A 23,342-nucleotide genomic window follows, 5' to 3' on the forward strand; every position below is an offset into this window, starting at 1 on the left:
TTTGTGATAGCCCCATGGTCATCATGGCGACCATGAAATCCTGAGCCGCTCCTGTTAAAGTGGTCTCTGCATGAATGTTAAATTCTCCCAGCACAATCAGATGCTTGGAGACCAAAGTCGAATTAGAGATCACATCTGATTGCTCAGGCAGGAAAACTGCTGAGTCGCGGGGTGGGTGGTACACCAAGGGGTCGCAGCATTAGGATGGTTAAGTACCATTGGTCTAGATCAGGGGTCAGGAACCTTCGGCCCTCCAGGTGTGGTGGACTTCAACTCCCACAATTCCTTGAGGCTCGGCATTCGCCCCAAAGGCTTACCTTGGCCTCAAGGAATTGTGGGAGTTGAAGTCCACCACACCTGGAGGGCCGAAGGTTCCCCATGCCTGGTCTAGATTATTCTTGGCATCCTTGACTGACTGCTGGGAGGTTGAAGAATTGCAGTAGATATAAAAATGAACCATAAAAAGCAATATTTTGATGAGTCATACCATTGGCTCTCTAGGTTTTAGGAAAATTTCCTAACCTTGGATAAATATCCCTAATATTCTCTGATAATATTTCGTCCAGACGTTAAGTATGCTTGGCCTTGTTTAGCTTCTACAATCAAATCAGATTGGATCTATTCAGAATGGTACAGTTGTGCCCACTATCATAGCTTGTGTTCTATTATTGTGGAAACAGACCCAAAATTCTCACAAACTATACAGTGTTCTCCACTATGGTGAAGTGTCTCTCTGTACAATCTCTCCATACCGTAAAATTCATTCACGGAGAAAGATCCCTTGCATATTAGCCCAGTTTTTGGACACAGAAATGAAACTTACATGTGATTTTCTCTTACAAGTTGTTAACAAGGAGTAAGGAACTGGTCTGGGTTAAAGTTTTAGCATGGGGAAGTCCTTCTACTATGTTCTTAATCTATCTTGAAGAAGGTAAGGTTTTCCCCTGACATGTGTCCGACTCTGGGGGTTAGTGCTCATCTCAATTTCTAAGCCGAAGAGCTGGCATTGTCAGTAGACACCTCCAAGGTCATGTGGCTGGCATGACTGCATGGAGCATTGTCACCTTTCTGCCGGACCTATTGATCTACTCACATTTGCATGTTTTCAAACTACTAGGTTGCCAGAAGCTGGAGCTAACAGTGGGAGCTCACACCACTCCCTGGATTCCAACCTGTGACCTTTCAGTCAACAAGTTCAGCAAACCACTATACCACCTGGGGCTCTATCTTAAAGAAGATACACCAACAATTTGCAATTTGCAAAATTTCAAATTTTGAATATATCTCCCTAGGTTTCCATAATACATATATAATCCAGCATTCAGAATTCGCTTCAATTGGATTTTAAAGATGCAAACCTTGAAGAAGATACACCAAAAGTTAGCATCTTTAAAATCCAACTGAAGCAAATTCTGAATGCTGAATTATATATGTATTATGGAAACCTAGGGAGATGTGTTCAGTGTATACAAAAATGTTTCATTTACTTTTAATAAGTCATTGAACAAAAAGTTAACAAAGGAGGAAACTTTCATTTACCTGAACATGAACTGCATAATGTTATAGCTGTTTGTCAATCTGATTCTATTTCCCATGTAGCATTGATTTTCTTCACAAAGCTGGAGTCTTGAGGCTTTGTTTATGACACCAGCCAAAATGGAGTTAGGGCACAGTCCTAGATCAGTAAGAGTGAAGAAATTGGATGACAGGGACAGAATGTGAGGTGAAATATTCTGAGCAGGGGCACAGACAGCAAAACAAACACCACAGGGGTGTTAACCCTACCCTATGCTATTCAAAGCTAAACTATACAGGCAATTGACATGGTTCAGAATAAAGCATCCTATTGAACCAAAAAAAATCTCATAAGATACTCCAGTAGAAGGAACTTTTAAATGAAATGTTTACATGCAATCCCCAAGTTACCAACAAGACAAGTTCTGTAGGTTTGTTCTTAAGATGAATTTGTATGTAAGTAAAATGTGTAACACCAGCCAAATCTGTATGGAAGTAAAACGTATAACTCCAGCCAAATATGTGTGTGTGTGGGGGGGGGGGGGATCACTTCACATATACTAAAATTGGAATGATACAGAGAAGATTAGCATGCCCCCTGTGCAAGGATAACATGCAAATGTATGAAGCGTTCCAAATTTTTTATTCACAATGTTTGAACTTTGACAAGGGCAGGCTTTGAACTGAGTCGTCAGCCATTAAATCAGATCTGGATCCGGCTACTTGATGAATAATAATGTTTTAATGTATTTTAATCTAATGTTTTATTTCTTGAATAAAGTTGTTGTAATGTATTTCATATGTTGTATGTTGTCGGCATTGAATTGCTGCCGTTGTAAGCTGCCCTGAGCCCTTCGGGGGTTGAGAAGGATGGGGTAGAAATGTTGGAAATAAATAAAAAATACAGAACCTGTCTTGATAGTAACTTGGGGATTGCCTGTAAATATTTAATTTAAAAGTTCCTTCTCCTGAAGCAGCTTATGATAATTATTTGTTCAATAGGATGCCTTATTCTGAGCCATGTCAATTGCTTGTATAGTATAGCATTGTCAATGGTTGTTGGCAATCTAATTAGGAAAGCAGCTTTCCAAGGCCTCCAGTTCCTTGAAATAATCTTTTAGAGAAAAATAAGTAGTCAAATGCATTCTGGATATACACTTATCAAAGACTTATAGTCTTTCCTATGCTAATTGTCTTATGTTTTAACTGATAATGTCTTGAATGCATTCATTTATTTTATGGGAAACTATTCCACACTGCAGTAGTAACATTTTCTATATCTGATGGGATGAAAGGAGGTGTTCATTAAAACATCCCCAAACTTCTCGATTCATAGTTCATAGAAAATGCAAGTGTTTTTATAGTCTGCATTGAGGATATCTTAAACTTTTTTTCCTACCTTTTGCTTGACTTGGTTAAAAAAGATATGAACTCCAAAAAGACTTTCCAGCTTTGCAAAGCTTAAATCACAGATGTCTCCTTCTGGAGACTGAATCTCATTGTCCTGAGTACTTGCATTCATCCACCAAAAATATATTTGCCAAGAATGATTTGATCATACTTGGCTTAAGCATCCTTGAAATTTGCCCTTATGAAGAAAACCAAGCTTTCATATCCTTTTAAAATAATAGATATATATATATGGAATATTATCTTCCAAGTAATAAAAGTTTTATATATGATTTATAACTAAGTTTTTGAAGGTCTGTGGTTTGTTAAAATTTTACTTTGTGGTATAATAATGATGATAGAAAATGGTTCTGTTTAATTCACTGATGAGACAGCAAATGTTGATGGATTTGAGCTAGGCAAAGCCTTTCAGACTAGCTTACTGATCGACAAGATTGTGATATTATGTGCACTTCAGTACAACCAGGCAGAAATTATGAGCCATACTATACATGAGTTGTTTTGTATTTTCATTGATTTGTTTTAAAAAAGATGGATAAACTAATTTCTAAAACCAGTTGACAGAGCAGCAGTGAACTCTTAACTAAAATATGTGTCAGCTTTTGGAAGAGGTAGGATTAGACTCGAGCGTTTTCCGCTGTCCAAAATGCCATCTGCTGATGAACCAGTCTCCTGACAGAACTGCTCAGCTGTAGAAGATCTATTCATAGAATCACAGAATCATACAGTTGGAAGAGACCTTGTGGGCCATACAGTCCAACCCCCTGTCAAGGAGCAGGAAGATCACATTCAAAGCACCCCTGTCAGATGACCATCCAGCCTCTGTTTAAAAGACTCCAAAGAAGGAGCCTCCACCACACTCCGGGGCAGAGAGTTCTCACAGCTCTCACAGTCAGGAAGTTTTTCCTAATGTTCAGGTGGAATCTCCTTTCCTGTAGTTTGAAGCCATTGTTCAGCATCTTAGTCTCCAGGACAGCAGAAAACAAGCTTGCTCCCTCCTCCCTATGACTTCCCCTCACATATTTATACATGACCATCAGTCTCTTCTGCAAGCTAAACATGCTCAGCTCTTTAAGCTGCTCCTCATAGGGCTTGTTCTCCAGACCCTTGAACATTTTAGTCGCCCTCCTTTGAACACATTCCAGTTTGGCAACATTATGGTGCCCACAATTGGAAACAGTATTCCAGGTGAGGCCTGACCAAGGCATAATAGAGCGGTAGCGGCACACCACTTGTCACTTCTTTCCAGGATGAAAGGGATGCATTGGCAAGGACCCTCTGGGTTCATTCTCTTAACCAATTACAGATCCACCTAACCGTAGTTTTGCCCACATTTGACTAGTTTGTTTGGTCATGGGGGTGCTTGTTGAAGGTCTTGCTGAAACCCAGATATGCTGCATCCACAGCATTCCCTGCATCTACCCAGCTTGCAACTCTATCAAAAAAAAGATATCAGAGGTGCTGGAAAAAGTGCTATTAAAAAGGTGGCAAAAGTGGGCTAGCAAAGCACAAAGCCAAGTGACACCAGATCTAGACTTCTCACAGCTGCAATTCTATTGAAATGTTAGGCTAGGCTGTGGGTAGTTCTACATAATTTTGAAAATGTTAGGTAAGAGACTTTTGGGTGTAGCCAAGCTTCAGCTGACCTACTATTGGCTCTGCTGGCCCTTAGCCATTTTGGACATCTATGGAAGGAGGCCAGATTGGATTGGGCACAGGAAGATTCATTCTTTGCCCACTGAATGGTAGGTCTGTAGGTGAACTAAGAAATAGCCTCCATGCAGCAATTGCAACTTTGACAATAGGAAATGAAAAAAGAAGGTGGTCCAGAGCTGTATTCAAATTCTTCTGAAAATTACATGAAGGGGAGAGGGAATTGCACCATTTTATCAGTTGGTTCTTTTTCTGCCACTGATAATGTCAGTCTTCTGGTTGACTATGGAAGACCTCCTTGGAGAAGAAAAGTTGCACAGCCTGACAAGTCCATCAAAGAAGCCCACCAATACCATCCCCACCTTGCTCCCTCAATCTCCTCCCTCATACTGCAGCTTTCTTGAGCATAGGTTGGGAAAGACCTCATGGGAAAATAAGTCATCCTTGGCTAGCATACAAAGAAGGCAACTGATACAAGAGAAGGTTAGAGGCCGTGTTGGCCCAATGGGTCAAACCTTGTGCTGCTGAACTGCTAACCTGAAGGTTGGCAATTTGAATCCACAGGACAGGGTGAGTTCCTGCTGTTAGCCCTAACTCATGCCAGCCTAGCAGTTCGAAAACATGCAAATGTGAGTAGATCAATAGGTACTGCCTCAGTGGGAAGGCAAACAGGTGCTCCAAGCAGTCATATGACCAGGAGGTGTATATGGACAACATAGGCTCCTCGGCTTGGAAATGGAGATCAACACCTTCCCCCAGAGCTGGAGTTGAGCACTGCCTCCAGAAACCTTTGTCTTTGTCTGTGAATTTTTGTCTGATTGTATCAAGTCAATGAATGTTTGCCTGTGTTTGTGTTTGTATATATGCTGTAATCCACTCAGGAATATAGGGCAGAATATAAATAAAATGTTATTGTTGTTGTTAACTGAAAGACTATAATCTAAACACCAAAAAACTCAAATCTTGTGATCTACTTCTATAACTTTACTTGCATGCACTTATGAAAGGGCACCAGTGTCCTCTGTTATACAGGCAGTCCCCAAGTTACGAACAAGATATATTCTGTAGGTTTATTCTCAAGTTGAATTTGTATGTAAGTAAAATGTGTAATCTCCTTCAGATAGCATAGGGAAATGCTAACACCCCTGTGGTGTTTGTTTTGCTGTCTGCGCCTCTTCAGAAGATTTTGCCTAAATTTCTTTCCCTGTGATAATTTGGAGTTTGAAAAATTTGGCTTGTTGTGGAAATGATTGGTGATAAAGCTTCAGTGGAGACACCTTTTCCCCATGATAACTCTGTGAAATCACTGTGGTTTTCATTCCTTTAAGGTGTCTTTCAACCCCAAAACCTGAAAGAACTCAGAGAACCTATTAAGCAATGTAAAACTGGTAAAGCACCTGGCCTAGATGACTTAATGATGGAGCAAATCAAACACTTGGGCCCCAAAGCTGAAAACTGGCTTTTGAAATTTTACAATCAATCCTTGGCACACAAACAGATTCCCAGACTATGGAGGAAAACTAAGATAATTGCCGTTTAAAAACCTGGTAAAAAACCTCCAATGCCAGGAACTACCGGCCTATCTCACTCCTATGTCATCTATATAAAGTATATGAGAGGATACTACTAAATCGATTAGGACCTGTAATTGAACCCCAGCTTATTGCACAACAAGCAGGTTTCAGACCAGGGAAAAACTGTACAGCCCAAATTCTGAACTGACCAAGTACATCAAGGAAGGATATGAGAAAGGTTGCATTACTAGAACGGTTTTTGTTGATCTTACAGAAGCCTATGACATGGTGCAACATAGGAAAATGCTGCAGAAAGTCTACCATGTTACCTGAGACTATGATTTCACAAAAACTATCCAGACTGTCCTAGAAAACTGTAGCTTCTATGTGGAGTTTCAGGGCAAGAAAAGTAGACGGAGGAGGCAAAAGAATGGTTTACCCCCAGGCAGCGTTCTTGCACCAACCTTGTTTAATATCTTTACTAACGATTAGCCACAACCACCTCTCACAAAGAGCTTTATACATGCTGATGACCTTGGCCTAACAACACAAGCAAAAGACTTTGAAACAGTTGAAATCCAACTTACTAATGCCTCAAAAGATCTCTCTAGCTACTGCAAAGCCTAACCCTGCCAAAACACAAGTATGTGCTTTCCATCGACACAACTGTGAACCCAACAGGAAATTGAAAGTCACCTGGGAAGGTCAAGAACTTGAACATTGTTTCCATCCTAAATATCTTGGTGTCACCTTAGATTGAACACTAGCATGTAGTAAACATTGCTTGAACACCAAGCACAAAGTAGCTGCATGCAATAACATCCTGTGAAAACTTACTGGCAGCACATGGGGTGCAAACCCAAAATTACTAAAAATATCAGCCCTAGCTTTGTCTTACTCAGCTGCTGAGTATGCCTGCCCTATTTGGCATAGGTCTGCCCATGCAAAGCAGGTGAACAGAGCATTGAATGAAACATACAGAATAATCACAGAGTGTATTAAACCTATACCTGTTGATAAACTCTACAAGCTAGGTGGCATTGCCCCCCCCCCCCCCCCGGCCAAAGTGCGATGGGAAGTTGCTACTAAATGTGAGAGAAATAAGGTTGAACACTGTGAAAGCCATCCACTACATGGCTACCAGTTTCCTCCCAGTAGACTCAAATCAAGGAAAAGCTTTATGAGAACTACCACTCCTCTTGGTGTCCCCCCAGCAACAGCAAGTGTATCCCTCTGGGCAGCTAAACCAGGAAATCCCAACTGGATAGCCCCCCACGAGGGTCTTGCTTAGGGCAAACCAAGAATGGGCAACTTGGAAGTCCCTGAACAGACTCAGAAGTGGAGTGGGCAGATCAAAAGACAGCCTGGCAAAATGGCACTACCTAAAAGAATCCCACACCTTATGTGACTGGAGCAGAACAGACAACTCTGCATCTATATGCTTGTCCACTGTGCTCTGCCTCATGTACAGAGGAAGAATTGTTGGAGGCTACAGACAATGCCATTGCTGTTGCCCGTTTTTGGTCAAAGGATATTTAGCAGCCTGCGCTCCTCTATTTTTTATCAGTTTCATACTAATTTATGCAATGCTTTTGATATGAAATAAATAAATTCCTTCAAGGTCCATCAAACAAGTACAAATATGGACAATACATTCACCACCACATGCAGACCATAAGAATTATAGACAAAAATATGAACTCAGAGGTTTGCTCCTATAACATGGTTTTATTCACTGCCAGAGTATTAGGTATTTGTTATTACTTTTTAGGCCTTAGTAGACATTTTTCATCAGGACATTATCAGACTTCCATTGTACCCCCACTGGCGCAATGGGTTAAACCCTTATGATGGCGGCACTGAAGACTTAAAGGTTGCAGGTTCAAATCTGGGGATAGCATGGTTGAGCTCCCTCTGTCAGCTCCAGCTCCCCATGCAGAGAAGCCTCCCACAAGGATGGGAAAACATCAAAATATCCGGGTATTCCCTGGGTAACATCCTTGCAGATGACCAATTATCTCACACCAGAAGCAACTTCCAGTATCTCAGGTTGCTCCTGACACAATTTTTTTTACTGCTTTGGCACAATGGATATAAATAACATGAAACTTTTAATACAATTCGGGAGATATGAAGACTGTCTGAATGACATAGACCCTGCATTGCTAAAAAAAAAAAAAATAGCATGCTCTTTAGATAGCTTCTTTAGGGATACCTGAAGCTGGATTTCTGTCTCTGAAAAACATCAGAACAGCCAGAGGCACCTATTAAACACAGTGCTGGACCAGTTCTGATTAATATACTCCTCATGAGTGGAAACTTGAAAAATATCTGTGAAGAATGTGACATCACTGTCATGAGATCAAAACTCTTATTTCAACACCTCTGTCTTCTATAAAGAGCATGGAGTAACTTATGAAGTGGCAGGAATGAACTTCACAACATGAAATCACCCAAGCGAACAAGTACTGAGAGGTTTCTAAGTATTACAGAAATCGAAAATACTATTTGGAATCCCAGAACACATTCCAGACCTAAATGGTTTCAACATACAGCGCATACCTGAATGCATTAAATTGTTTTTAAATCAGCCCTTTTCTAAACCTTTTACTCAGAACTAAATGGCAAGGTTTGAAGATGCATGAAGCATAACTCTTACGAAAATGCATCATTTCAGACTGTCTTTGGGTGCTGTATGTTTCCAGCAGAGGTTACATAAAATTCCTTTCCATATAGAGCTTGCATGTCAGGGAGAATTGTGCCTCGGGGTTTTGTTTTGTTTTTACGCAAGTGGAATACAAGAGGATCAATACAAGAAGTGTGAAGTGGTACAGTTTCATTTGGGAAGATTAGATATTTTGCAAGCTGGAGTAAAAATAAGATATCACTGCATAACCTTTCCTAATACAGAAGCAGTCTCAACTAGAAGTTAATTCTCATATCAGTCCTTGCAATGAAGAAGCACCTTTCATCACCCCTGAAGGCAGCAGGCTGGTTTATTTTATTTATCGTGTCAGCAGCAACCAGACATTTGTATTACATTTTTAACAAAAAGAAACAGACAGACAGACAAAACACACAGTTTGCAAGCTTGGTAGTTGATTAAATGTCCTTTGACCAGTATCTGGCCACTTGGAGTGCCTCTGGTGTTGCTGCAAGAAGGTCCTCCATTGTGCATGTGGCAGGGCTCAGGTTGCATTGCCATAGGTGGTCTGTGGTTTGCAATTCTCCACACTCGCATGTTGAGGATTCCACTTTGTAGCCCCATTTCTTAATATTGGCTCTGCATCTCGTTGTGCCAGAGCACAGTCTGTTCAGCGCCTTCCAAGTCGCCCAGTCTTCTGTGTGCCCAGAGGGGAGTCTCTCATTTGGTATCAGCCATTGATTGAGGTTCTGGGTTTGAGCCTGCCACTTTTGGACTCTCACTTGCTGGGGTGTTCCAGCGAATGTCTCTATAGATCTTAGAAAACTATGTCTTGATTTAAGTCATTGACGTGCTGGCTGATACCCAAACAGGGGGTGGGCTGAAGATGTCACTGCCTTGGTCCTTTCACTATTGGCTGCTACTTCCCAGCAGATGTCAGGTGGTGCAATACCGACTAAACAGTGTAATTTCTCCAGTGGTGTAGGGCGCAGACATCCCATGATAATGCGGCATGTCTCATTAAGAGCCACATCCACTGTTTTAGCGTGGTGAGATGTGTTCCACACCGGGCATGCAGGCTGGTGAGATGGAAGGTGATGCTGCACATACAGTTTTGTTCTCTAGATGACAAAACAGAAAAGAGTACAAAGAACAATCCAGAGGCTACCACAAATGTCTTGCAGTATCAGCTGCCTGAGGCTGCCCTTTGATAAGGCTGGCCTAAGTGGAGATTGCTTGTCAGCCACATTTTAGAGATTTGATGCAGGTCATAACATTCCATTCCTCCACACATGCTCTTTCTGCATAAAAAGTGTATTGCTAGACATAATTTGTATAGATATGAAATATTTGTATAGATAATAAATTCAAAAGGTTGTGCTTTTTAAGTAAAAGACAAACCTTGAGGAGTGCTAAATTGAGAGCATTCACAACTATGGAGATTAATGAGTTATAGCAAATCTTTAACAGTACAGCCCTATCCATACATATTCAGAATGAATATATATATATATATATATATATATATATATATATATATAGGATTCCTATAGAATCATTGGGGAGAGTGATCTAACATATGAAGTGGACTAGTGTCCACAAAAGCTTATACTAGAAACATCTTTTTCGTGGTTCATTTCAAAAGCACTGCAGGATTCTTTTATCCTTTTTTGGTGAAATAGAGTAAACTGTCTATGTTTTTGAACATGAGTTAAGTGATGTTTACTCCAGGTTAAATAAAGGACTACAACATTCATATATTTGCTGAGAGTGTGATAATTTTTCTTTCGAGTCAGGAGCGACTTGAGAAACTGCAAGTCACTTCCAGTGTGAGAGAATTGGTCATCTGCAAGGATGTTGCCCAGAGGATGTCCAGATGTTTTACCATCCTATGGGAGGCTTCTGCCATGTCCCCGCATGGAGAGCTCCTCAAATTCAAACTGCCAACCTTTCAGTCAGCAGACCTGCTGGCACAAGGGTTTAACGCATTGTGCCACCTGAGGATCCGTGCAATAAAATGGACTCTAATTATGTCTCTGCTTGTGTAATTTTTGACAGCTTCAATGTATAATGACCCTATGAATGAGAGATCTTCAAGGCATCTTATTGTTACAAGTTTAGCAAATTCAGAGTCATGACTTCTTTGACTAAATTTTATCTACCTCTTTTAGGCACTGAATATACTTTGCTTCTGGAACAAATGAAACAGTCACATGCCAGGCTGGCAACACCTGAGTATTTAACCAGGAAAGAGAAATCACCACACAGAATAGTAGCAGGGTGTACAATTAAATTGTTGTGACAAAGTATAAGACAATGCAATAGATAAATCAAACATATGGTGTCAGTGCATATAATTGTGCATGGATGCCTCATTGCTCTGTGAAGCAATTGGATATACAATATATGAGAAACATATTGGGTATCCATGCTATTCACCCCATACCCATTGTCCTGTGAACTAGAAATCCAGACTGGCCATTTTAACTAACTCAGAGCTATCTCACTGAGTAAGTGCACTCTCACTGATGAGATTTTGTTTTACAACTTCATTCCATACAGTTTTCACCTTGGATCCAGTGAACAATCAGTGTGAGTGGAAAGACTAGCCACATCTGGACTACATGGCTTACAAATGCTACAAATGCAGCTGGTTCAATTTTATGAATTAAAGCCATCTGAACAGAAGTTCATAACACTAAGGACTTCATCCCATGAAAGTAGGAAAGTGGGAGGGATCATAGTTTTACCGTGGTGCTTTAGGATGCCCCATTGTGAAATTAAATAAATGTTTATCCTACCCTCATCATACGTTTTCTGCCATCTCGCTTTCTTTAAAAAAAACATATTTTCCATCTCACCTATTATATAAACAATACATAAGTTTTAATAGATTAAAGGGAACACTAATACACTTTCAATATTAAAAATAGCATTACAATGTCAAAAATCTAACCACCACTACACAACAAAAATAAATTATTTTCACTTTTGGAACACAAGCTACAATTAGGATAACTTTCCTGTGAAAAAGGAAAATGTAAGAAAAGTGCATTAGCATATTTGCAAAATAACTCAGTTGAGGAAATGGAAAGAACAAACAAATTACCAATCCTTCCTCTGTGATGCCCAATGGTGGAAGAAAGAGAGCATTGCCCGCCATCTCTGTTCTGCCCACATGACGCCATCATATTGATTACAAGTGGACAAGTGGGATTCCCATCCCACTTGATATTTGCCAATTTTGCCCATTTCTACGTGAAGAAAAAACATGAAGTTGACTTTCGAGTTCTGGATTGTTGATTTAAATAACACTTCAAAAAGTGGGACTGACTTGAAATCTACGGAACAACCATGCATTGTCTGATGGGCTCAGTGAGTGGCCATTTTTAAGTGTTCAGAAACATGGGGAAAAACTGCACGTGATGAAGTCATACAACAAATCTCTTCAGTGGGAGTGCACTTGCCGTTGCTGTGCACCTAAATTTACTTTGCCAGTGTTATGAAAGCCCTCCTAGAGTTATGGCCCCACTACTTGCCTAAACAGACTAGTTTAGCCAGATATAAGACTGCTTTCCTGTGCACAAAAGATAAACTGGTCTAAGTCCAACTACTTAGACCCAATTAGAACCATTGGAATTTACATAAATGTTGATTTACCTTTTAGCAGCTGAATCTATGCTAATTTGGAATGAAATTTAGGACACTAAATCTTTTTAACTGCTCCAGGCCTATCTTCCTCATAAAGTCAAGGCAAAAAAGGTTTTCTTCCAAAATTGTGTATTTATTCAGTTATACAGCTAACCTCAAAAATGTGTCCACAATTTTTCAGGAACCATTCTGCCAAGTATGACAAGGATTACTTTTCCATTCCTTTCAAGGACATTTTGTGCCCATAGAATAGAGTGGAATGGGAAAGGTGCAGCCTCAAACCCTTTTGTGTCCCCAATCCCATCAAGTCCCTACACCTAAAACAATCTGAAAAATATTTTAGATGAAAATTTGTTTTCCACATACCCAGTACATTCAAGGGGGGAAAAGCTGACAAATGCCTGAAAATGATAGAGCAAACATTGAACCCAGCTACATTTGCCTATCCTTGTCCTAGAGACATCCTTTAAACTACGTTTTAAAAATGAACACACATTAGAATTTGTTTTAATATATTTTGCTATTTTAGCTTTATGCATGAGGATAAGACTGCCTTAAAATGTTTAAATAAATATAAATTAGCTGACCTTTTTACTATACTTATTCCATACTAATTGTAACTTAAATTATTTTCTTTTCTATTTCACAGGATAACACAGACTGTCAAGCTAACTAAGGGAGGGAAAATTCACCCAACCTGAAGCAATTTGACAGAAGAAAATAGGGAAAAGTGCTGCACGTAGTTTTCAAACAATGGTTAATTCTAGTACTGCAAAGTAAACCTATCAGACAGTAAGTAATTTGCTTCTACAAAGATAACTGTTTTGTACCACAAAGTATAGACTTAGCACCCCTTATCTGGAATTCAAAAATCAAAAATACTATGAAATCTAAAATTGTCCACGTGGGCAGCTGAGATAGTAACATCTTTGCTTTTTGATGATTCCGTGCAAACAGAAACTTTGCTTCTTGCACAAAATGATTTAAAATGTTGTGCATAAAATTAACTTCAGCTTATATGACTAACATGTATAGGACATATAAGTGAAGGTTGTGTTTAGACTTGGGTTCCATCTCCAAGAAATCTTGTAGTGTATGTATGTATGCAAATATGGGGATTCCAAAATCTGATGAAATAGGAAATCCAAAACACTTCTGGCCTGAAGCACTTCATATAAGGGATACTCAATTTGTATTTTATTCTCTTAAGCAAATGCCATTTTCTTCTGAAAGGATCAAATTTTACAAACTTAAACTGACATGGAGCTAAATGCATCAACTTTTGATATTGCAACTTGGTCCAATATCTATCTCTACATCCTTCTAAATATAGGTATTTAAAAATATTCCAAGGGTTTGTTCTGAATTATAGCACAGTCATGTGCCTATTTACTCAGTACAAAGTCTCTAAGTTCACAAAATTTTCTTTTAAGGAAGCATACATAGAGCTGCTACCTAAGTCCTACCTGCAAAGAATGTTTTAAAATTAAAACAATCCCATGTTTCAATGCTATGCGATTTAACTTTAATATAAGTGAATGTTGCCTTCTTTAATGGGATGTTGCACAATTAACTGCAGTCCCAATTTGACCCTGGAGACTGAATATTTCTTTGTCTTAAGAGGCACTTGAATTTTGACAGTCAAGCGACGAATAGTCCTACTCATAATATTACAAAGATCATGTTTAATCTAAAAATGAGACCTCACAATCTCGGAGGATGCTTGTCATAGATGCAGGTGAAACATCAGGAGAGAATGCTACTGGAACATAGCCATACAGCCCAGAAAACTCACAACAAACTACTAAAAATGAGAGTTTGCAATTTTAGTAAAAAGAAGAAAGAAATGTTGGGTTGCCTCTTGCAATTAAAGCAAAAGATATAAAACAGTGGCCTGCTTACTTGTTAAAATTTCATTCAGAACATCTGCTAAAAATGAAAAATATTGTCTTCTGCTGAGTAGCACATGAGATGATGTACTTAAAGATGCCTACGGAGAGAGAGACAGAGACTTTAGGAGTTGCTCATTCCTTGAAAGGAAAAATTGTCTATTTGTTTTTGTTTCATTCATAATCAATTGAATGGGAAGCTCTGTGTACTTCCAACAGGAAACCCTACAATACACCTCTTCAGCTGGAAGTTTTGTAAATAGATATTCGGCCCACAATGTTGTCATTCCTGTAACTTGAGAAAGGAAGCAGTTATTTGCTGTTTGCATCCCCTGAGAATGCTGTTGCAGAGTCCAAATTGTCACAATATGACACACAGATTCCACAAAACAACAGAATGACCAAACTCTACACAATTTTGGGAGTCATTCACTGCTATGAGAAGATGAGTAGCTAGAGATTACCTATAAAACTCCAAGGTGGGCAATTAAGCTAAGTACCACAACAATCCGAGAACGAAAGATGGTTACCTACTTTGACAGGAACAATGGAGTTGCAGCAGGTCTTCTCATTTTGAGACATAAAGCAATAACATGAGATATGAAGATGTCTTTCCCATTGAGGGATTTCTGCTGTATGTATGCTTGGATTTGCAGCTATGATGAGATCCGCTTGCAGGCAGCAAGTAGGAGCTTGATATGACCGTCAAATGAAGCAACACAGTTACTGAAAAATAAAGTACTAGCACCACCGTATGCTAGAGGTTGGAAAAATCTATCATATACCCAAAGGCCCTGTGAATCCAATTTTTTCCATTTCTCTCTTCACACTAGAGGCAGCTTGATTTTTAACTTACCACTGCAGCTAGGAGATATATGAGGAAGAGCTGTTGACACTCTGATTAATTTGCCAGGAAAATATTAATCTGGTCCAGCTGAATTTCTCTTCCCATGCTATAAATTGTGAAACAGTTGAGCTTCTTAAAAAGAGCCTAATTGAGGAGCAGGAAGGAAATGCACCGTGCTAAATATACATTCAAATAGACATGCATGCCCTCCAAAATGCTAGTAAAAGTTAGTTTCAGTGACAGGCAAGAAAACCTTGTGGGGGGCACAGAATATGTTTTATTACTCTGTCGTTACACCCTCCACTCTCCTGCTGCTGAAGTAGTATGATACTTGCCTGAAGTGGCCCTGAAAAAGATTAGTTTCCTACTGTTTCCTAAGCCCTTCCCATCTGTCACATGATCTTCCCATTTCTCCCTGAAACTTGAGCCAGTCATTTTAATATTGCCTTGGACATAAACAGAGCTAGTGAGGCAGAAAATCAGCTAACGCGTTGTGTCTACGCAATTTAAAGGAGCAATGGATGCTTAAAAAGGGCTTTGAGCAAAATTGTTTGACTGACCTAGGAGTGAAAGGCTTGACTTGTCCAAGTCTCTAATCTCTTCCACAGCCACACACTGGCCAGGTTGCAAGTGTTTCAATATGAAACTTCTGTGAGCTGTCTAAATGAAATGTTTTTTTAAACATTTTTTTAAAAAATTAGATTGTCGGACAAGTCCCTTATCTACAGATTTGGCATCTATGGCTCCACTTATCACCTCATCACATTCAGGAAGAGAACATCTTCTCCCTGCTTCTCTCCCCTGCTGGCATGGAGTCCCCTGAAGTCCATCACATGACATAGGGCTACTTCCAGCAGGACTCCATGGGACTTCCAGCAGGACTCCATGGGACTCCTGCTTCTTGGCAGGGGGTTGGACTGGATGGCCCATGAGGTCTCTTCCAACTCTTTGATTCTATGATTCTATGATTCTATGACTCCGTGCTGGCAGCGTCACGGCATCAGAGCCCAGAGGAGGCAGGAGTACACTCAACTCCTCATAGAAGAAAGGCAAAAAAGCCAAACAGGAAGCAGAGGGTAGCAAGAAATCACTGTGGGAAGAGATGCCACATATGCCAGCAGTACAGAACACAGCACAATGGTTCCCTATGCTGCCCCATGATTTCCCCCACCATCTCCCATTTCACAAAGGGGCATCTGATGACGTACTTACTCATACTGCAAAAAAATATCACTCTCTCTCTCACACACACACACAAGATGTTTGTGGGCCTCTCTGTCATCCTGTGCAAGTATCCAAGGTCTCAGATATGCACGGGACAGGCCCGTAGCCAAGATTTTGTTTCAGGGGGGGGGGGGCTGAGTTTGGTTCGGGGAGGGCTGAGTCTGAGTGAAAGAGGGTCTACCCTAGCAAACCTTTTGTATCGTTACCCCAATACCCCCATGCATATGGGATATATTGAGTATGGTGATCAGATCATGATATGAATAAACATAACAGTTTAAATAATGTACCAGTAAGGCCTTCTCATGGGCCACCATGAGAATTTGGGGGGGGGGGCTGCTGAAGCCCCCCAAGCCCCCCCCGGCTACATGCCTGGCACGGGCGGTCTGATAATGTATTTCTAGCAGATACAAGGGAGGTACTCACCACTAAGATAACTGCGAGATGCGGATATGCAGAGCTTTGGCTATGCAGATCACCGCAAAAGTTTTGTTCTATGTGCAGACCAGAGAAAATGTGCCCTACACATATTTCATGAAGTTTTTGGCACACAAACAAAGTTTTTGCCTTCTACTCAACTGTCACCTTCTTTTGAGGGATTGACCAATCAGGAACAAACATTTAAAACCTGGGAACAAACTCAGATAAAAAATCCTGTGATTTCTGATTGCAGGGACATACGGACATGCGAAGATCTGCATATTCGGCTCAAAACTGCGATATTCCCATGCCTGGAAATCTTGCATTTTTTGCCCTTTGTGGCGATTGCTACCGGGTTTACAGGGAATGGTGTCTAACCACCCTCCTGTTTGCTGCAGAAGCTCCTGGGATAAAGGAACTGCCTGAGGAGGTACAGTCAATAAAAGGTTATTACAAAAGTTGGAAAAGTTGCTTTCTGGACTATAATTCCCAGATCCCTCCAGCCAATGATATATATCGTTCTCCGTGCCTTTGAGGAGGTGAATCTCCTCTAGGAATTAATCCAGGCTTTAGAAGAACTATTCTCAAAATTGATTCTGCACAGACACACACCCACAAACATAGCCTTTATTGGCATAACAATATAATCACAACATAGGTATATACAAGAGGAAGTCACAAGTACAAAAGAAAACATACTTAAAAGTTACTAATCTCAAGGATAAAATTTACAATAGTCTCACAAAAGAATGCATCAAAATTGTTCAGATGATATGGAATTTTATGACACCCTTGCTACTGAGAATACTGTGAAAAAATGTATTTCATAGAATCATAGAGTTGGAAGAGAACTCATGGGCCATCCAGTCCAACGCCCTGCCAAGAAGCAGGAAAATCGCATTCAAGGCACCCCGACAGATGGCCATCCAGCCTCTGTTTAAAAGCCTTCAATGTAGGCACCTCCACCATACCATTATCATATTTGGGTGCTTCTGCACATTGGATGCTTCCCCTACAATTCAGCCACAGTACATGACCGAAAGTTTGGGATGTCCACTGGGCACATCAGCTAGAGGATTTTTGGGGTTCGAATCCCCCAAAATAACATACTGGATATGTGCTTAACTGGAAGCATGCCTATCAATATTATTTTTAAACAGAAAAAAATGTGATTAGAAGTGTAGATTTAGTTCACACATTAAAGTTAACTCTCTATGAATCCATTACTGATAGTGACAGGTGAAAGTAAAAAAGAAACTTCGAGTAGAATTAGAAAGATAAGGCATATTCCTTTAATATTTGCTTGCTTATTTACTGCATTTACCCAGTAATCTTGCTAGGCATTTTCTAGGCCCTCAGAAGTCATTCATTCAATAGGATTTACTATTACACAATTTCACTTAACCATACTTGTGTCAGCAGGATTGCTGACTGACAGGTCAGCAGTTTGAATCTGGGGAGCATGAGTTGAGCTCCCTCTGTCAGCTCAAGCTCCCCATGCGGGGACATGAGAGAAGCCTTTCACAAGGATGGTAAAACATCAAACATCCAAGCATCCCCAGGCCAACTTCCTTGCAGACTGCCAATTCTCTCACACCAGAAGTGACTTGCAGTTTCTCAAGTTGCTCCTGACATGAAAAAAAAAACTTAACCATGTGATGTTCTAAAACTTATCCTAAGAATACAAGAGAAATAAGGTATGTGGATGGTTAAATAATAAATCAACAACAACCTGCAATGTCCATTTACTATTCCATATTTCTATTATGTTAGCTGTCATGGTTTCATTTGGAAATATTTATATTGAAGGGTGACATACTGTATGCCTCCAATGCCAATTTGCCTCCCTCATACAATACATTCCATATACTGGCTCTCTAATGGTATGGTAAATATAAATATTTCCATATTGCTCTAATGCACAACTGATAAGTAGAGTGTCGTATTGTGAATGCCAAAAATCATGTCAAATGATTTGTAATATAAATCCTATAATAAGTCAATTTCTTCCAAATAGAGGATTACAGTGCAATCAAAATCAGTTTAGTATGCCCATGTAATTTATATTGTCATTCACAAGAAAATTTCCACAAGACCACACATCAGCATAATTTACAGGTAGCACCATGCTTTTCTTTTGTTCTTACACAAACATATATTCATGCAGGTTATTTTAAAAAGAAAACAGATTCCAAATTGATCTTCAAATTACCCAAGATGTCTCTGAGCTGAACTAGATTGGTCAACTATTTGTGGACTTAAGAAATATGTCTTATGATACAACCACAGCTCTGAAAATTAAATTCATCTTCAGCTAGACTCCAGCCTGTGTTGGTGCCCACAGAATTTTCTCTGTTCCACTTTGTACATTTGTTATATCCATGTCACTGATCACCTGCTTGGTTTTAATCTGTGATTCAGATTTTGTCTAGTAATCATGATTGAGGGTTCTCCACATACTTCAGGTTAGGTCACCAGTCTGTTCCAAAAAATTCCAAAAACAAAGCTTGATTTTGCCACTTTATATAAGGAACACTATTTTATTACACTATTGCATATAATGGCAGTTGAGCATTCATGGATTTTGGTGTCCATGGGATGGGGAGCGGGGCAGTCCTATACCCAAACCCCAGCAGATAACAAGAGCTCTCTGTATATGAGCAATATCTGTTCACATTTCAAAAGCTAAAAACAGGATTGGCAATGGGCAGAATGCTTTGACTATGTATGTGTCTAACTGAAACAACAGACAAATTATTCATTATATATGTTCAAATAGTACAATTCAGCTTTAGTATTTCAGAATATTGATTGGATTCATATCAAACTTTGCTCTCTTTCCTCTTTTAAAATTGCAGAAAATACACAACCCTATCTATTTTGAATTAGCCTTTCAGTACATTCTGGGAGGTTGATGCTAAGTGGAACACTTTACATCTCTATCCCTCCCTCTGGTTGAAAGTTGAAACCAGCTTGCTCTAGGCTTAGCTGTGTCCTGTCCCTGACATTTCTTATGTTTATTCCAGTTTTTGTAGTTTCACAGGCTTGATAAGTCCTTCCCACTATCTTTCTGACATAGAAATACTGGCTCTCGTTATATTCATAGTATGCTTAAACCCATTTTCATAATCTTTGACTAGATCTTTATTGTAAAGACTGTACTTTGTTTTATTTTGTTATCCTATTGTACTCACAAATATTTCATCTTACTCCCTCATATTTATTTACCCTGTTCTGAATATCTCTATTTCATCATTATTCCCTGTCTAGAATTCAAGGTAATATATTCCAGCTGTAGTCTAAACACAAATATGTAAAGGTACTATTAAGCTGTGAAGGATCTGGATAACCAACCCAGAACTTAACTGGGCAGCTTGTTCCCAGATTATTTTCACTCCCATGCCTCCCTAGTCTATCTATCAAGTTAGCTGCACCTTTGCATGACCATGTATGACCAGACCACATATGTTTTGTGAGAGAATGCTGCTAGCTGCTATATTTATTTATCTATTTACTGTACTTATACCTCGCCCTTCTCACCCCCGAAAGGAGACTCAGGGCAGCTTACAAACTATGGCAATAATTCCATGCCAGATTCAGACAATAACAATATCAGTTAAACACAATATTATAAAACTGTAAAAAAACATATACATATCAATTAAAATAGTCTTTCCAACTATTAAAACATATATGGATGAAGAGACAAGCAACAAAATGTGACATTTAAAAATGAGATGTTACTAAGAACTCAAAACCACACTCCAAAATTTGTTAGCTAATCAGCATTACATTGGATCTCCTTCTGGATTTTTAAATTCATATACAGGCATGCAGATCACTCAGATCAGAACATATTTGGCTGCTAAACCGCCTTTATAACTTGTTCTGGGCTTGACTTAGGTCCCTTCCACACAGCTGTATAAAATCCACATTTAACTGGATTATATGGCGGTGTGGACTCAGAGAACCCAGACCAAACCAGATATTGTGGATTATCTGCCTTGATCTTCTGGGTTATATGGCTGTGTGGAAGGGCCCATGGTTAGTTAAGACTGTGAAAGCTGGACAGGAAGAAAATCAGCTCATTTGAAGTGTGGTGTTGGAGGTGGTGTTGGAGGAGAGTTCAGTCAACACCATGAATGACTGAAAAGACAAATAAGTGGATCCTGGAACAAATCGATCTTGAAGTTTCAGTAGAAGAAAAATGTCTAAACAATGCTATCATATTTTGCACATATAATTAGAAGGCATGACTCACTGAAAATGACAATAATGCTCAGAAAATTGTAGAACACCCTAAACAGGAAGATGAAAGTCTCAATACAGGCATATTGTTGCAATAAAAGAAGTAACAGCCTTGAATCTCCAAGACTGGGCTGTAGATGAATGGGACTCTTGGAGATCTCTCATTCATAGGAAGAAGTCATTCTAGAAGTCAATGCCAACTTGATGGCATATAAAAAACAAACCCATTCGGTGGGCTGGGAGGGTTAATGCTTCCCCATTCAATTTTTTGGTTTCTCTGAAGTTTCCCTCAACCTTGATATTTAGGATCTTGGGGAAAAGAGGAGGAAATATCTTCACTAGTGCCAGGCTACACATTAATGTTTTTAAAATACTCCATAAATAGGTCAACAGTGCTCCTGTTGTTTTTAAAGAAGACCTCACACATTTTGATGTGAAGGAAATTTCCATTCAGATAAGTATAAATCTTATTTTGAGGGTTAATGCCTTCACACAAATCCTATTGATACACACCTGACTGTGGTCCCTTCCACACAGCTGTATAAAGTCCACATTGAACTGGATTATATGGCAGTGTGGACTCAGATAACCCAGTTCAAAACAGATATTGTGGATTATCGGCCTTGATATTCTGGGTTATATGGATGTGTGGAAGAGCCCTATCTTGCCTTATGATCTCCTATGTTCTGGGAACAGTTCCATTCCCACACTGTTAAAAGAAAGGAATTATGCTTGAATTTTATTACAAATTATTCAGTGTTTGATATATTCTTAGTTTTGTCTTTCATCTCCCTTCCTTCTCAGGGCACTTCTAGAAGGCATTAAATTGTGGGTTTTCCATGAGTGGCAAAAAAAAACCCCCAGAACCTGAGAGGAGGTCTGCACACAGATCTGTTGATCCTGGGATTTTTGCCTATAATGTCCAGACTTGCTGCTGCTTTATGGGATTTTGAAGCCCACAAGATGGGCACTGCAGAACATCTGCCAGAAATGTTGGCTTTTTTTAAAAAAAATCTTTATATGCAGAGATGGGAATATGTGCATTATTCCTAGCTCATACATATCTGTTCCTCGTTGCTTTTATCTTGAAAAGATGGCAAAACTGGACTAGAGGGAGAAAACTTTGTCCTGGCAAGAGAAACTTCATCCTCCACACATTTAATAAAGTTTGTTAATAAAGGGTAGAACTACTACTTTCAAAGTCAAGACTACACTATTAAACAGGAACAGACATTTTCAAGTCAGGAACAAAACTTCAAATTACAGAAAATATTCCAGTATTTGTAGATTTAACATGCTCTTGTTATTCCATTCCGCTATTGTCTACAAAGTTCACACTTGAGAATCTTTTGCAATCACGTTACAAAAAAAAAATCATAATGGTCTAAATAAATTCACAATTTTGTCCAGGCTGCATTAATAGGCAACCTATGCCACATGTAATCAAAGCACTGCAGGTTGGAAAAGCCTGCTTTAAAATCTGATAATTATTCTGATAAGGTAAATGGGAACAATATAAAATTGCATTGCTTTAAAAAAAAAGAATTGAGGGAGATGGATAAAACAACCAGTAAGGAAATCAATCCAGTCATTTGGTTTGCTGATATGAATACTGCCCATACCCTAACAAAGAAGCCACTGCCACCACTCCTCAGATGACATAACCAAGCTATCAAGACTGTTCAGTACATTCCTTTTGAAAGGAGAGAGAAAGTTATTGTTGATGTTGTATGCATAAAGGGGTAAACTTCTTATCCCAATCCCTAACACTGTTTCTTATTTCCATCACTGTTAAAATCCCCAACTCATGTGCTATTTTATTTTATTTTATTTTAGTATGCCACTGAATTCTAAAATTATCAACTTGTGGCAATTATAAAATAATGCCAAAGCATATCATGATATTTATTTACTTCATTTATATCCTGCTCTTCTCACCCCACAGGGGACTCAGAATAGCGTGTCCTAGTGTTCTGCTGTAGGTTCACAGGGTTGTGTCCTTGGGTGCAAAGGTTGATGCTGGAGAGGGGACAGGAGGTGAAGATCTCATTGAATCACAAACAAACTACCATGACTAATCTCTCCTTCGGCCAAAGAAAACCACCTTGGCAACACATATTTTCTCCGAATACATCATTTCTATCTCTTTGCAAAGCACATGTCAAGAGGAGGAAAGGTTGCTTGGTACATTGTCTCCTTTCAGCAGCAAAGCCTGGTATCAGCAGCAGGATCCATAGTCCCTTTCTTCCTTTGCATTGGACAAAAGAATCAGTTTCAGCTTGTAACATTGCAGTGGAAACCTAAATTTTGAGGAATTGAGCCATAGT

General features: G+C 39.4%; 1 protein-coding gene and 1 non-coding gene across 3 annotated transcripts in view; one reads left to right on the forward strand and one right to left on the reverse strand.

Annotated features, from left to right (window-relative positions):
• Positions 1–23,342, reverse strand: part of ESR1 (estrogen receptor 1) — a 263,932-nt gene that overhangs the window by 236,599 nt on the left and 3,991 nt on the right. Inside the window, exon 1 of one of the 2 annotated variants that reach the window (XM_060753575.2) lies at positions 14,811–15,105. The exons of the other annotated variant lie outside the window; for it this stretch is intronic. The gene's annotated coding sequence lies outside the window, so the exon portion shown is untranslated. Of the gene's footprint in view, positions 1–14,810; positions 15,106–23,342 lie in introns of those variants that run through there. 2 annotated transcript variants of the gene reach the window in all.
• Positions 2,055–2,158, forward strand: LOC132762237 (U6 spliceosomal RNA). The gene has a single exon (XR_009630130.2). It is a non-coding gene; the product is annotated as a U6 spliceosomal RNA (small nuclear RNA).

The sequence above is a fragment of the Anolis sagrei genome, chromosome 1 (assembly GCF_037176765.1).
Source record: "Anolis sagrei isolate rAnoSag1 chromosome 1, rAnoSag1.mat, whole genome shotgun sequence".
Taxonomy (NCBI): Eukaryota; Metazoa; Chordata; class Lepidosauria; order Squamata; family Dactyloidae; genus Anolis; species Anolis sagrei.